The following is a 12,057-nucleotide window of genomic DNA, read 5'->3' as shown; positions in this document are numbered from 1 at the left end:
TTTTAGAAAGAAAATTGTCCTGCCACACTGAAGCAGTTGAGTTCTTGATATTAATTTCAGATAAAAAAACTATCCCAAATCCCCAAATGATAAAAAAAAATTAAATGTCAAATTTTCTGTAAAGCGTTAGATATACAAAAGAATGTATATGCTTTCTTCCCCAACTCACCCATTTGGAAACATTAAGGTTAGTGAGATGAGGGGGGAAAATCAAATATTGAGCTTTATCCAAACATGTCTGGAAAATTTGTATTATGGTTCACACTAGAATACTCAATATGCCAACCAGTTCATTACAGAGCTTTAAGTTTAGGATTTATAGTGCTTCTCTTAGTTCCTTCACAAAAGGCATCACTTCATCCTTGGTTATCTAATGGCTCTCACTCAAACTCAACACATAGTTTACAAGAAAAATGTGGTTTGGCTATGCTGAGCAGAAACAACTTAATAAATAGTGTCAGGCCTCAAACTGGCACATTTATTTACTAATAGTGCAGTCAAGAGTTTGATCACAAGCATGGTAAATTCTGTGATCAACAGGAAGATATTAGCTTATCCCTATTTAGTCATTCCTTGTATCCATTTTTTCCCTTTATTCTTATTTTTTTTAAATTGTCATGTACAGAGGGGTTATTGTTACATAAGTTAGGTAAAGAATAAGTTCTTTTTTGTACCCTTTCCCTCACTTTCTCTTAGTTTTTTTCCACACATCCCTACCCACAAATTGTATAGTTCATTTTCAAGTGTCCAGTAAGTACCACTGCTGTATTTGTTCACCCCCTGTCTCTCCATTTCTGTGCCTCCCTTCCAATTTGTAATACCATAAATAGGCAAACTAATTGTGCATTTATCAAATATTACTAGGAAGGATGTAAATTCTTGATCATGTCTTATAAATGGCATCAAGTCTTGATAGATTAAAAAACATACTAGTTAGGCCCAGAAATCATATTGATGAGTCCAAAATGGTAATGTAGAAGACATTTAAAAAAAGTCTTGGGCTGGGAGCACAGCCTAGTGGTAGAGTGCTTGCTTAGCACACACAAAGCCCTGGATCCCATTCCTGGGTACCACATACTCTGAAAAAGCCAGGAGTAGGGCTGTGGCTCAAGTGGCAGAGCACTAGCCTTGAGCAAAAAGTGTCCAAGGACAGTGCCCAGACCCTGAGTTCAAGCCCCAGGAATGGCAAAAAAAAAAGGTCTTGAAAAGATTATTCTGGATTTTTGGTCAATACACTATTACAAAAGATTATTTTCAAAGATGGAATGATTATAGCAGCAAGAGGAAAATTGGTAGTGTTCTTATTTCACGGAAAATGTGGACCCCTAAGGCAGGAAGGGTCAACTATACTCTTCTTTCTTCCTCTGCTAGGCCAAAATTTCAGGATACCTTGCAGTGTATTAGTTGCAATCACTCAAGGTGGCTTTTAACTGGGGCAGAGGAAGGCTCAATATGGACAGGCTTAGACATTTTCTTAAATGAGACAAAGCTGTTGGAAAGTCTCTCTATTTATAGCCTCATTATGAGATTTATGCTTTTCTAATTTTTTTTATCATTTTGCCACTGTGGGGGTTAAACCATCTACCAGCAGAGTCACTTCCTGTTTTTCTTCTTAGAGTCTTCATTTAGCAGCTTAGATTTAAATATCTTTGTACTTACACAGGAAGTCACAGAGCCTGGCAAATAGTAGGTATTCCAAAATATTTATGAATGCATAGATATTCATTTAACTATTTTGTTGAATAAGCTAGTCAAAAATGGGTAAGACAGGGGAGCACTAATGGCTCAAACCTGAAATCCTAGCTACTCAGGAAGCAGAGATCTGAGGATCATAGTTCAAAGCCAACCCAAGCAGAAAAGTCCCCGAGACTCTTATCTCTAATTAACGAACAGAAAACCAGACGTGGTACTGTGGCTCAAAGTACAAAAAAAAAAAAAAAAAAAAAAAAAAAAAAAAGCTCAGGGACAGTGCCCAGGCCCTGAGCTCAAGTCCAACAACCGACAAAAAACAAAAAAACAAACAAGGACAAAAGATGGGTAAGACAAGAAACTTTAGTAAAGACAAATACTAGAAACAAATACCCCCTTAAGAACATGTTGCCTCTACAAGATTTCTTGTGTTCAATTATTTATCTGTAGTATATGACTGAATACCTGCTTAGTGACTGTTAATATACTGAACATATATTTATTTATGTACTCTCCCAACCTTGTAAGAGCATATATAATGTCATTTTTAGGTTTATAGATGATACTAAGGGTGAAAGAGTCAAGCTATTTAAACCCTAAATCAGGGTTCTTCTTCTACCAAATTACTTCCTCTGTTTTTTTTTAAATCACTGTCCAATATTCCAATAATCCATACGTTTCTTTAAATACCTATTATCTAAATTAGTGTAGACTGCTACTGGTCATATATCAGATTTGGTTAATAATACTGAAAAAGTAGGTGAATTAGGGACACAGAACAGGGTATGAGGCGGTCTTCTGGATGTCAAAACCGACTCATAAAATCTCTAAATTAGGTAACCTTCTACAGCAAACAACAAGTCCCTACCTTTCATGGGGACTAAAAATAACACAAGATGTTACCAATTTTCCCAAAAGAGTTTTCACTGGGTTTAACTCATGATACAGAGAAGGTTCGAGGTAATCGAAGAAATCACACAAACATCTGTTCATTTCGTTTGTGTCATCATTTACTCTGGGCTGTGTCTATTTTGCTGGAAATCTGTGTATTGCGATAACCAATCCGCAGTACAATGAAAAGCCAGTGGGCTCAATATAAGGAAGTAAATATTTGCTTTATGAGCCACACTCTGTCTATCATAAAATTATATTTATTGACACAGAGATTTAAAAGAACACCACATCCACAAAGTTTAAGAAATTCAAAGAGGTGAAAGATGTTAATGGCCCATGGTAAACCTCCAATTACAAAACAGTTGCAGAATTTTGTAAAAAAGCCCAAACAGTAGAGCAACAATTTTAGTCCAGTTCTTGCAGTGACATTTTATTACCCACCACCGCTCAATGCTTCTCTTACTCATTACAAATTCTAGGTGCATTAATCCCAAGTTACTGAGATTTTCCTGAATTTGATACATTGAAAACTCCAATGCTTATAAAATTTTAGACTCAGTAAGTAGTTTAATATTTAAGGGACTTCATAGATTTTTCCAAGCTAAATAATTAAACTTTTGAAATTAAATTTGACAAAAGTTATAAAAATTTTAAAAATCAAAACCAAGAGCTCTCAACCACTGAATCATGTAGAATATTATGATGCAAATGAACCTCATCAAGTGCAATTGACTAGGTTTGTAATAGAGTTAATATTAATGTCATGTATACTGGATTCTATTACATATTTAAATCTTACCTGCCATTGGAAATTTGTGATAGGATCTGATACCAACTTGACATTTTTTTCATATATTTTTTATTGTAATTAATAGAAGGGTTACATGATATTTGCCAGATAGATGGTGCATTAATTCCCATACATTGATACCCTTTCACATGTCTTGGTCCCCATTTCCCTCCCCCCCACTCCCACCCCTTATCTTGTTTTCCCCCGTTCCCTATCCAATTTCAAATAACCAAATACAAATATATCCGATATATCAGGTAACAAAGTGAGATACTGTAACAATATGAGATGAGAGATAACATAGTACCTTAAGAACAACAATCATTCATTATATGGCTTATGTTTCTATATCCTAGAGATCCTTTCAGGGAGTGCAAACTCGTTCAACCACTATGGAAAGCAGTATGGCAGTTCCTCAAAAGACTAAACATAGAGCTCCCCTATGACCCAGCAATTCAGCAATTCCACTACTGGGCATTTACCCAATCATCCAGAAACAAGGACATACTAAATCCACCAGCACAACAATGTTCATTGCAGCACTATTTACCATAGCAAAGATATGGAACCAACCTAGATGTCCCTCAGTTGATGAGTGGATCAACAAGATGTGGTATCTGTACACAATGGAATTCTATGCTGCTGTCAGAAAGAATGACATTGCCCCATTTGTTAGGAAATGGAAAGACTTAGAAAAAATCATATTAAGTGAAGTAAGCCAGACTCAAAGGAACTTAGGCTCAATGGTTTCCCTCATTTGTCATAATCAGTAGAAACCTTGGGCTCTCCTAGCAGAGATTTGCAATAGAGCAAAACCTTGATACAAAAGGCCATATAGTTGACATGATTTTTTATAATGAGACTTATTTGTCTCTAATGGAACATTTCCACTAGTGCCCAACAGAATCTCCATCTGCTCTCTCCTTTCCAGTCAACTCCATTTATGTCAGGAAACCTGGTAAGTTCTCCTACAATGCCCACCACTGATAGAAACAACCCATGACAACCTATGAGAGATTCATGCACAAGTTCCTCATGGTAAGGTGTTTTTTAGCTAACTGTTCAGTGACCCTGCAACTGTGCAATCTGCCAGGCCCAGGCGCTACGGCAATGTATGTTACCAATACCACACCAACTCTGATCCTGGAGCAGCTCCAGCTCCAGCCACTCTAGTGCAGTCCCGGTAATTTCTCTCATCTTTGCCATATACGGTTCTTGCCACTAAATATTTCCTTTCCTTGTTTTGCTTTTCCTTTTTACTTTCCCTTTTAGAGACTAATATTAGCACTCAAATAAACAAGCAAAATACATCTGAATACTCATGGATATATGCACAAAGAAACTAAGATATCCACAAAGGCAGAAAGATTATTTATAACCTATAAGTTTGCTAGCTTTCTTACTAGCCAAAGAAATGTTAGTCTGAAAAGTATTCACTTCACATATCATGCATATCATGCTCATATTAGCAATATTTTAAGGAGGTAATTTGTTGGTAAAAACTGTATGTTCTACACTTCAAGTTTGAAGAAGAAAACTACACTACTGATATATATATATATAGAAATATATACACACATAAATGTATACACACACACTACATCTACAAATAAGAACTGACATCATTTAAGATAGGAATATACTGAAAATAAAAGTCCCCAAATTAAAGGATGGGTAGTCAAATTAAGTCATTAAGAAGCCATTCTGAAGCCATCAAATTGCATCAAAAATTGAAAAACAATAATGAAGTGACTTTTTACTTTGTATTGGTACTAGGGCTTGAATTCCTGGCCTGGGCACTGTCATGGTTTTTTTGCTCAAGACAGAAGCTCTACCACATGAGCCACAGCTTTACTTAGAGGTTCTGGCTGGTTAATTGGAGATAACAAGTCTTATAGACATTTCTGCCTGGGATGGCAGCCTCCTTAGTAGCTAGGATTACAAGCATTAGCCATCGACTCTTAGAAAAGTAATTAATATTTAAGAAGGTAATTATTTAAACAATGACATATCCATACACAGGGTGAACAAGTGGTTAAAGCACTGTTTTCAGTAGTAGTTCTTATGGCACTGGGACAACTTCAAGTACTCAGTATATCTGAAGAGCAGTATTCAGTAGTTTATACATGCTATGTCACAATTGGACTTAAGAAGGTATATCTTAATTTTCATTATATATCCAAGGAAACAGAGGCTAAGGGCAGGAATCACACAACAAAGCTATTGAATAGAAGAGCCAACACATACAGTCAGCTTAACAAAAATTCCTGTTCATCATAATTGGGTCTATATACAGGTCATTTTTACTGCCTGTTTCATATACTTCTTTTTATGCTGTATTGAATCTGAAATAAGCAACACTCTTAGCATTTGGATACAAATTGAAACTACAATATTATATCAAAACATACAATGTGACAATTCTAAAATTGCCTTTCTACCCTGGAAGGAAGGAGGTACATTAAAATTCTTTGGAAACTCAAACCTGCCTACTCAGTTACTGCCCTGAGCATTAGAAAAAAAAAGTGTAACTGGAATCAATAAAGATTTTTCTTCCTGAGCTGCACAATTCTACAAAGCTTATTCATTTAAAAAAAATCCTTATTTCATAACTGCCTTTTGTTAGATACCATGATAGGTGCTGACAACATGGCAAGAATAATAGTCTAAATGAAAGTGGAGAAAGTTAAGTGGCTTTGGGGAAGAAGTAGATATGGGGAGACAGGGGAGACGGGAATATCCACCCATAAATCATCAAAAGTTCCACTGCCGCAAAGGATTACAGCAAAGGATTACTTTATTTCTTAAAGCTTTTCAAAACTTGTATGTCTGGGGATCAAAGCTCTCTCAGGGAAGTCATTTTGGACTTCTGAAATGAATGCATATCTGTACCCTATGATAAATGGATGAACTAAAATGCTTTTACACCACACAGTATTCTTCTCACCCACGGAGTACACAGTAGTGCTTAAATTTCTCCTCGGAGTAGTGCAGTGTCTTCACTGGTCACATCAGAATTCCCCGCAGAATCGTGACTGAGTGGATTCCTGCCCCGTATGGCTCCACCTTTCAGTGTCCATGCTCCCTTTGCTTTTCCAGAAAAGACCATATTATTTCAGCAAATGGACTTCTAATAGGAAGTCCATTATCTTTATAGCAGTTGATTAACACATACATTCTTGCTCACTCTTCAGTCCATGAGTCAATCAACATTGTTGTCAAGCCAGACGGACATGGTGGCTCTGATATGGTGGATGTGGTGGCTCACGCCTCTATTCCTAATTACTCAGGAGTCTGAGATCTGAGGATCTTGGTTCAATGCCTGTCCAGGGAAACTCAAGTCTGTGAGACTGTTATCTCTAATTAACCAATAGAAAACTGGAAGTGGTGCTGTGGCTCCAAGGGTAAGGTGGTAGCCTTGAGCTGAAGAGCTTAGAGACAGCGCCCAGGCCCAGAGTTCAAATCCCCTGACTGACAAAAAAAAATTATTATCAACTATGATGCAGATAATTCACTTTTTACTTGTCTGTTGAATTAAGGCCTAATTTATGAAAAAGCATTGTTTTGCCTTTTCTTCAGAACTTCTGGCCCTAGTGGTAATGGAAGGTGGCTATTTATTTACTTGTTTATAGGATTAATAATGAACTTAGATTTTCAAATTATGGGTTCAATTGACTCGGACCCTTCAGGAAGATCCCCACCAAGGAAATCTGTTCAAGAAACCACTGGTGTCTGCATTAACATTGAACAGGGGCACCCAAGTAATTCCTTCATTCCTTAACACATTGAGGACCAGAGCGGAAATGGAGCCGAAACTGGGCAAAATGGACACCATCCATTGTCTGCTGTGTGCGAGGGGCTTTCTTATCTTCCAGAGTAGTGTCAGAACGAGCCCCACTGCCATGGAGACTATTCACATTTAATGAATTTTGCCATCTGACTTTTCTGTAACAGCATGCATTTGTTTCCTTATCTCCAGGAAGTGAACATTCTCCCATAGATAGATAGTCTAGAAGATTATAAAAGTAGCAAGTAAATAAAATCAACACTCCCAGGCGTGTGCTAATGACTGTTTTAGCTCTCAACCTAACAGGAGAAATAACTAACCTCACTGGAGAAGGTCAGACTTATTCACTTGAGTTAACGAGTGCAAATTATCTTTCGATTAGGTATCCATGAGTAACTAGTACCACCAAGATTTCCCAATCAAACACCATGCACTCTAACGTGTTCCATAGTCTGCAAAACCGTTTGCAATGGATACCTAGGGTGTCTGGCAGCCTCGAATCAAGAAGACAAGCATCATTCCCCCACTCCAGGAGTAAAAATTATGTCTCATTTCACCGATGAGGAGGAGATAGTCAGAAGGGTTCACGTTCACTTCCATGGGAGCTGAACTCGGATTTCTTTTTCTCTGTATCCCATGATGGGAAGAAAGCATCTCGCTCTGAAACAATTTTTAATGGAGGAAAAAAAAAAAACAAAAAAACACAAAATAAAACACAACTACGAAGCCTTCAAAGTTCCTTAGACCTGACTTGTTATTTAAAGAAGGGCGGGTGCCAGGAGCCAGCAGGACCGGCCCAGGTGAGCCAGTGTCTCCCGGCCGGGCTGGAGCAGCGGGCAGGCGCGGGGCGGGTCCCCAGCGGCGGGCGGGCTCGGGTCTCCGGGAGCCCTGGACGAGGCGCCCACCGCCTCCCGCTCCCCCGGCGGGCGCGGCTCCCCGGCCGCGGCTTCCGAAGCCATCCTCCATCAGCCATCCTCCATCAGCCCTCCGACATGTTTAACCAAGACAGGGGACGCGGGCGGGTGGGGGGGAGGCGAGGAGGCTGCACTGCCGCAGCCCGGGGAGCGGCAGCGGACGGAGGAGGGGTCCGGCGAGGATGGAAGGGATGATCGGCCGCGGAGCCGCGGACGGATTCACCCACGGGGCGGTGGGGTGGGCGTTCCTGGTCCTCGCCGCCCGGCCCAGCGCCCCGCACACCTTAGGTCTGCGGGACTGACGGGGCGAGGTGGGAACAAAAGAGACCCTTGCGCCCTGCACACGCGCGCCCACGCATGCACACGCCACACATGTGCACACACACACACACACGCGCACACACGCGCACACAGGTCCTGCCCGGCCGCCCTCGGCATCCCTCCCGGCGGCGCCCTCCGCTTCCACCTCGTCCAACCCCAGCAGCGCATTTCCCCCCCAAGACAGGGAAAGGAAACCGAGGGGGATAAAATACGGTCCGAGGCGGAGGGCGGGGGCGACGACCCTGTCCGCGAGCGTGGATTCCGTACCCGGGGTCTTCAACACCCCAGATCCCGGCCCGACGGAGCGGAGCCCCCCGCGCGCTCCCGGGCGCACGCCGGGCCGCCCGGCCGGACCCCCGACGGCGCTGCGCTCAGGGCGCGCGGGGGCCCCGGCCGGGGCGTCGGGGGGGGGGGGCGACGCGGGACCTCAGCCCACCGCCACGGCGGAGCCAGGGCGCCGAGCCCACCCGACCCACCCCGCCCGGGCTCCCGCGCGCCGCCCGCCGCCTCCCGCGCCCGCGCGCCGGGGGTCGCACGGTCCGCCCTCGCTTCCCCCCACCTGGAGCACGCAGACCCAGCCACCCGGGCCAAGCAGACATTTTGATGTCATTTACTTGAGCACCGCTGGGCGTTCGCGGCGACGTCCTACCGGGTCGCCGGGAGGTGTGGGCGAGCGCACGGAAGGTCCGCGGGGCGCCGGGCTGGGCTGCGGGGTCCTCTAGCGGAGCCGGCCGGCTGCCATCCGCCCAACTTCAGTACCCAGCGGGCGAGGCGAGGCGAGGAGAGGCAGGGATGCGGCGCGCAGGGGGGAGGGGGGGAGGAGGCTGAGGTGGGCGGGGAGGGAGCGCGAGCCGCTCGGCGGCGCGCATGCGCCTCGCGGGCGGGCGCAGCCCCTCGCCCCGCGCAGCCGGAGGTGCAGCCTGTTTCCCCGGCGGGCGCGCGGCCGCCTGAGTCAGCGCCCCGCCCCCGCCCCGGGCTCGGCCCCGCCCCCGCCGAGGCCCCGCCCCTTCCCCGCCCCCCCCTCCCGCAGCCCCGCGGCCCCGCAGCCCCGGCCCGCGGGACGCCGGCCGGAGCCTGGGGGGAAACCCGAGAGCCTTCCTCGCGGAGACGCCGGTGCGCCAGGCTCCCGCAGCTTGGCCCCGGCTCTGCCTCCCCCGGGTCTGGAGCCGGCGGGCGACCCCACGCTGGTCTGTACGGCAGGGCGGGCTTCCCCGCAGAAGCCTTTCCGCCCGTGGGGTTCCACGGAGCCCGGAGGGAAGCCAGGCTCGCTGAGGGGAGCACTGTCCGGAGAGTCCTTCACTGACCTCCCTGCCCCGTTCCCCTGAGGGCCCTTGCAGGTGGTCGGCGGGGAGGAGAAGCCCGAGACCGAGGGGAGGCGGGGTGGCTAAGCCGGGGAAGACGCCCCGCGCCCCGGGCGTCCTCGGGGGGGGGGGGGGGGAGCCGTTCGGTGGCCGTCAGCTCTGCTGGTGGTTCGGCTCCGCAGCCCGGAGCCCAGCTCGGCGGCGCCTCCGATTCCCGAGGAGCCCAGGTGAGGGGCGGGGCGTCCGTCCGACGCCTCCTCCACGCCGCTCGGGGATCTGCGCTCCGCACTCTCCAAGCGCAGCCACCCCAGACCCAGCGCCCCCTCCAAGACCGGGAAGGCTGGCCCGGGCTGGCTCCAGGGTCATCCCTGGCTTTCAGGACTGGTGCTCTCAGAGCTGCTGACTGCCGGGCTCCTTCACTGGGTCTGAAACGCGAACTAAAGACAGAAATCGAGAGCAAAACGTAGACACGCGTAACAATTTGACACTGCTTTGGCATCTGAAGTGTATTAGTCACTTGAGCTGACATTTTATTTTTAAAGTAGTTCTCTGTCTCTGTCTCTCCCTCTCTCCCTCCCCCTCTTTGTTTTTTTGTATGTGGTGGTGCTGGGGCTTGAACTCAGGGCCTGGGCACTGTGCCTTAGCCTTCAAAGCTACCACTGGAGGCACAACCTTCAGGTCTGCCTTGTGTGTGTGTGTGTGTGTGTGTGTGTGTGTGTGTGTGTGTGTGTGTGTAATTAATCGGAGATAGTTTCACCCCTTTCTGCCTGGGCTGGCTTCCAATCAGAATCCTCACTCACCTCCCAGCCTTCTGAGTGGCTAGTACTTACTATACACATGAGCTACCAGTGCCTGGACAGGGCATTTCATTTTTGTTGACACCAGACTTCTTGTCTTAATCCATTGAGTAATGGAGACTGGAAAGTCTAAGGTCAAGACTTAGGCAGATCAGGTGCTTGATGAGGACTCAGCCTGGATCTTTTCATCTGTGCCCTCATGTGATGGAAGGAAGCAAGGGAGTTCACTGGTATGGTTTATGGCACTCATCTTATTCATGAGACTTCATCCCTTGGACCTAATCTCCTGCAAGGCACCATCTTTTACTACTCTTACTTTGGGGATTAATATATGGATCTGTGGGAGAGAAAAGATACCGATTGCACTCTTACTATTGGTTCACCATGTGTAATAGATAAAAATCCTTCTCCAAAAACACTTTAAGCAACAATAAATCCTGTGTAACTCCAGGATTTGTATCTTCACCCTCAGCACTCTTTTCTGTCTTGAAGAAGCATTGTTGTCGTTAGTACTTATTGAATAATTACTTCCTACTGGTACCAACCTAAATTCTTCCCGTATATTTCTTATTCTCTCTTCAAACAACCCTACAAGGTAGATACTATTATTATCATATTTAACAGGCATCTCAGAAGCAGAATTCGGGATATCCACCCCCTCCAAACTTGTTCCTCTTCGAATTGTTCTCCTGAATTATTCAATCCAGAAATGTAGAAGTCATCTTTGGGTTTGTCTCCTTTCTTTCATCATCACAGCTAATTAACAAATCACATGTCTTTTAAAATATATCTTCAATTCCTATACTTTATTCTCTCTCCATTGCTATAACCCTTATCCAAGACACTGGGCACTCAAATGCCTCCTACCTTGTCTCCTTGTTTCTGCCCACCATAACCCTGAAATACATACTCCCAACACCAACTGCATCATCTTTTTTTTTTTGCCAGTCCTGGGCTTAGTCTCAGGGCCTGAGCACTGTCCTTGGATTTTTCTCAAGGCTAGAGCTCTACCACTTGAGCCTCAGCGCCACTTTTGGCTTTTTCCAAGTATATGGTACCAAGGAATCGAACCCGGGTTTTTGTGCATGCGAGGCGAGCACTCTACCACTAGGCCAAACTCCTGGCCCCACAACTGCATCATCTTCTAAAAACAATAAGATCTTGTCATATATTTGCTTGGAATTCTCCAATGGATTTTCATTGCACTTTATAACCTATATAATCTTTACCATAGCTTGAAAGGCTCTAGGTTTCCCCATTGCTCTCATAGTCCGCATTCAGGTATTCCAGCCATGTAGTCCTAGTTCTGTCACTCAAGTGGATCCAGTACAATAAACCTGCTGAACTTTCTGCCTTTGGATCTTTATGTATTTGTCATATATTACCTGCTCAGAAAGGCTTGATTTGAACATCCATCTAATTTGTACCAATGAGTCAGAGAGTTGTCTTGTTTTATTTATTTTATTTATTGTCAGGGTAATGTACAGAGGGGTTACAGTTATATTCACCAGGCAGTAGGCGCATTAATTCTCACACATTGATACCCCTTCTCATGTTTTTAATC

General features: G+C 45.0%; 1 protein-coding gene across 2 annotated transcripts in view; it reads right to left on the bottom strand.

The window, feature by feature from the left end:
- The window catches only part of Rgs17 (regulator of G protein signaling 17), a 73,896-nt gene extending 64,708 nt beyond the window's left edge, over positions 1 to 9,188 (bottom strand). Inside the window, exon 1 of one of the 2 annotated variants that reach the window (XM_090337941.1) lies at positions 9,045 to 9,188. The gene's annotated coding sequence lies outside the window, so the exon portion shown is untranslated. Of the gene's footprint in view, positions 1 to 9,009 lie in introns of both variants that reach the window. The other variant, XM_090337942.1, reaches the window with a different exon arrangement.
- Between the last annotated feature and the right edge of the window lie 2,869 nt (positions 9,189 to 12,057).

Source organism: Megascapheus bottae, chromosome 8, assembly GCF_031878675.1.
Source record: "Megascapheus bottae isolate mThoBot1 chromosome 8, mThoBot2.hap1, whole genome shotgun sequence".
In the NCBI taxonomy this organism is placed as follows: Eukaryota; Metazoa; Chordata; class Mammalia; order Rodentia; family Geomyidae; genus Megascapheus; species Megascapheus bottae.
This window is presented reverse-complemented; position numbering and strand designations above follow the sequence as displayed.